Source organism: Gracilinanus agilis, unplaced genomic scaffold (genome assembly GCF_016433145.1).
Source record: "Gracilinanus agilis isolate LMUSP501 unplaced genomic scaffold, AgileGrace unplaced_scaffold47011, whole genome shotgun sequence".
Classification (NCBI taxonomy): Eukaryota; Metazoa; Chordata; class Mammalia; order Didelphimorphia; family Didelphidae; genus Gracilinanus; species Gracilinanus agilis.
In genome coordinates this window covers 4,028-8,424 of record NW_025381369.1, presented here as the reverse complement: position 1 = coordinate 8,424, position 4,397 = coordinate 4,028, and the positions used below count along the sequence as shown (strand labels likewise).

The 4,397-nt window shown below is 37.3% G+C and overlaps 1 pseudogene; it reads left to right on the top strand.

The window, feature by feature from the left end:
* The first annotated feature begins 2,869 nt into the window (after positions 1 to 2,869).
* Positions 2,870 to 4,108, top strand: LOC123255463 (annotated as a pseudogene).
* Positions 4,109 to 4,397: the final 289 nt, after the last annotated feature.

Below are 4,397 nucleotides of genomic sequence, written 5' to 3'. Positions count from 1 at the left end.
CTTTCACTGTTTCCTTCTATACCAGTGTTTTGTTTTTAATCAGTTCCAATAATCTTCTCCCTTATTGTACTTCCCTTTCTCCCCCTCCCTTCTTATTCCCTTCTTATTGTTCTTTAAAAGTATGTCTCTCTCTCCCCTGAGCCCTCTCCCTCCTTAGTATTGCTTCAATCCCCACCAGTCTGTTTGTTACCCTTCTACGTCTCTATACAGTGTGAATCAATTCTCTGTCCCAATGGATCTGATTGTTCTTCTCTCTTTAAGTTAATTTCAATGCACTTATGAATTAAGTGTTTCCTTTCTCCAACCTCTTTACCCTTCTATTGTATTGGTCTTCTCCCCTGTTCACCCCATGCACTTCTTTATGAAATATAAATTACTCCATTTTGTCTGTTTTCCCCTTTCTCTTAATATTATCTCCTTTTTTAACCTCTAGTTTTATATGCATATATATATACACATATATATGTATATACATATCCATATATACATATCTCTTGACATTTCATCCTATACAGTTTGTCCCTGTTCCCTCTAATTATACTTTTTCTATCTGCCCTGTTGGTATAAACCATTTTAAAGAGTTACCAATATCTTCTTTTCTTATAGGGATATAAGATAATTGAGCTTATTGGGTCCCTTAAAGAAAAGATTTTTTGTTTTTTGTTTTGCTTTGTTTTATTTTTCCCCCTCCCTCTTAATTACCTTATGGTGATTCTCTTGTGTTCTGTGTTTGAGCAGCAAACGCTTTGTTTAAGTCGGGGTTTTTTCTTTATGAATGCTTGGAAGTCTTCGATTTTGTTGAATGACCATACTTTCCCCTGCAAGAATATAGTCAATTTTGCTGAATAATTAATTCTTTGTTGTAGACCTAGCTCTCTTGCTTTCCAGAATATTGTATTCCATGCCTTCCTGTCCTTCAATGTAGATGCAGCCAGATCCTGTGGTATCCTAATTGCAGTTCCCCAGTATCTGAATGACTTCTTTTTAGCAGCTTGTAATATTTTTTCCTTGGGATGGTAGTTTTTGAATTTGGCTATAATATTTCTGGAAGTTCTTACCTGTGGAATAAATGTAGGAGGTGATATGTGGATTCTTTCAATTTACACTTTTCCCTCTAGTTCAAGAATGTCAGGACAGTTCTCTTGTATAATTTCCTGTAGGATGATGTCCAAACTTTTCCTTTTGTCAAGATGTTCTGACAGACCAATAATCCTTAAGTTGTCTCTTTGACATCTGTTTTCCAGATCTGTGGTTGTGTCAATGAGGTGTTTCATATTTTTCTCAAATTTTTCATTTTTCTATTTTGTTTTATATATTCTTGCTGCCTTGTGAAGTCATTTGCTTCTAGTTGTTGAATTCTAATTTTTAAAGACTGAATTTCATCCCTGGCTTTTTGCTAATCCTTCTCCTTCTGTTCTTATTTTCTTTGTAGATCATCTTTTGCCTTCTTTGCTTCATTTTCAGCTGCAATTTGAGCTTTTAAGTTATTTTCTTGTTTTAAATCATGTATTTCCTTTTGTCAATTGCCTTCATCATCTGTTGATTGTTTTCTGAGTTCTTGAGTTATTTGGATTTTGAGTTCTTGAGTTAATTGAATTTTGAATTCTTGATTTAATTGAATTTTAAGTTCTTCCAAAGCCTGTGTACAATTCACTGAATATTCTATATTTTTACTTGGTATTCCTTTATCTTCTTCTGATCAATTTACTTTTTGTTCAATTTCTGGATAAAAGCTGTTGATTGAGGTTTCCTTTTTTCTTTTTCTGTTGTTTACTCATGTTTTTTTCCTTCTTTCTCCCCTATATTTGGCCATAATCTTGATCCTCTGATCATATTTTTGGGTTTGGGCTCTTCAATTCTGGGAGGGCTTCTTTTCTGTTTTGTTGATTAAATAGGCTAGTGGGATCTGAGGCCAGATATTCCCCAGCTGGTGATAAAAGCTAAAGATGTAAATTCAGCTACTTTTCTTGTAGTCTGTGGAGGAGGGTGGTTGGAGCTTCCCTGCCCTCTGAAGATTTCTTGTCTGTTGTATTGATAGGATTAAACCTGGGTGTGTTTGATCTACATTGCTCAGAGTACCCTGAGGTCAAAGCCTCAAGAGAAAGGGGGAGTGTACCCCAAGATGGAGGGTATGTTCACACTCTCTTGCTTTCTCCCCCAGCAGCTTCCCTGCTGTCTGTGATCAAAGCCTTGAGTTTGGCACAGCTGTGCCAGTGAAGCACTCTCTCTGACTAGAGGCCCAGCCCACCCAGGGATTCCAGGATCCGCTGGAGACTCAACACATTAGGGGGAGGAGGGGATCTGGGATCTTCTTCCTTTCTTTCCCCGCCCACCAGAAAGTTCCAAGAATTCAGGCTTTTTTTTCTCTCCTATCCCCATACCTTTTAGGTTGGATTCAGCTGGAGGATCCCCCAGCTCTTTTGTGTTGTCAGATTTGGTTTTCTGTTCCCTTAGAGCCCTTTGTCCTTAATTGGTGGTGAAGGGACTTACAGAGGTTTGGAGCCTTACTGCTTCTACACTGCCAACTTCCCAGAATAGAAAGAAAAAAGTTCTAAAGAAAATTTCTTTAGTATTATATTTCATGAGGAAGCTTTGAAGAATATGGGCAAGCATTCACTCTGCACATCAATGGGGTACTTGGATTGCTCTGTGGACTATTGGAGGGACTGAATACCCACATCGCTGAGATCTCAGATCCATTGGGATATAATGAAGTCTAAGATGGTAGGTGGAATAAACTTTTCTTATTGAATGTCTCCTGGTTACCAGTTGAACCTCACCTGCAAAGAATTATTTTCCCAATAATGGATGCCACTTTGTGGTATATTTGATTGCTGATTGATTGATAAAACTTTATGATTTCCTGAAGAAAGGGAAACAGTTGCTTCTGTATCAGAAAACTTAATGTCTCAGCCACAGTGGTGCTGTCACAGAGACAACAAGATGAACTAAATTGAGCTATAGCACATTATCTTTGTTCAAATGGCTATGAAGAGGCATATTTGGTTTTGACAAAAAAGAAGCTGAATTACATATGAAGTTAGATAAGAAATATGCTGGTCTTTTGGAAAAAATGGACATCAGTTATCAGATTACCAAAGAAGGTTATGGAATTAGAATCAAAGTTAAATGAAGCAAAGGAAGAATTTACATCAGGTGAACCTCTTATTCAAAAACTAGAACCAAAAGAATGGATTCCTTGACCTCCAGAAAAGTATGCATTGAGTGAATATAGGAGTCTGGTCACTCATGTCATCTTCCACCTAGTTCTCATTGTTATGGTCTCTGCTTTTGAGGATGCTATAATAAAGGTGTGATATTATGACACTGGAGATTTTGAACGAACACACTTAAGAGACATGCAGACTCTGTACAAGATATTTCCTTTGACCACAGCAGCAAGCTTTTGGCTTTTTGTTCTGTTGATATAACTATTAAAGCTTGGGATTTCTAGATTTTTAGTGCATCAGATCCATGCATGGCTATGATCACAATGTCTCTTCAGTAGCCATCATGCCTAATGGAGATCACAAAGCATCTGTCTCCAGAGACAAAACTATAAAAATGTGGGAAGTACAAACTGACTACTACTGTGTTAAGACTTTCACAGGACACCAATAAAGGGCATGCATGCCAAATCAGGATGGCACCTTGTCAGTTGTTCTATGAGCAGATAGTTTTTATATGGGTAGTAACTTACAAAGAAATGCAAAACTGAACTCCCAGAATATGAGCATATGGTTGGGTGCATTTCCTGGGCCCCATAAAGCTCTTATTCCTCTATCACTGAAGCTACAGCATCTGAGACTAAAAAGAGGGCAAACCTAGTCTTATTTTGCTGTCTGGATCTAGAGTCAAGACCATTAAGATGTGGGAACCTTGTGGGCCATGATAAATGGGTACATGGAGTTCCCTTCCATTCTGGGGAAAGCTTATTTTGAGTTGTGCTGATGACAAGACCCTACATGTGTGGGACTATAAAAACAAGTAATGCATTAAAACCCTCATTGTGCATGAACACTTTGATACCTCTTTTGTTACCTTTCCACAACCATACGTGATTACTGGAAATGTAGATCAAACAGTAAACGTGTGGGCTTGCCATTGAGTGATTCACATTTGATCAGTCCCCTCCCTTTCCTCTGAATGCACTCAGATACCATGGTTACCCTCATTGAGCTCTGTTTAAATAAATGTTGTCCTTTCATATAAATTTTCAAAAAAGACAATTAATTTGGAAATATGTTTTGGATGATTTCACAGGTTAAATGGATTTCATATTGTCTGTTTTCTCAATTGGTATAAGAAGGGTGGGAGGGAAGGAGAAAATTCGCAATTCGTTTTTTTAATGTTAAAAACAAATGATATTTTTTTAGTTGGATAGAGATAGATAGATA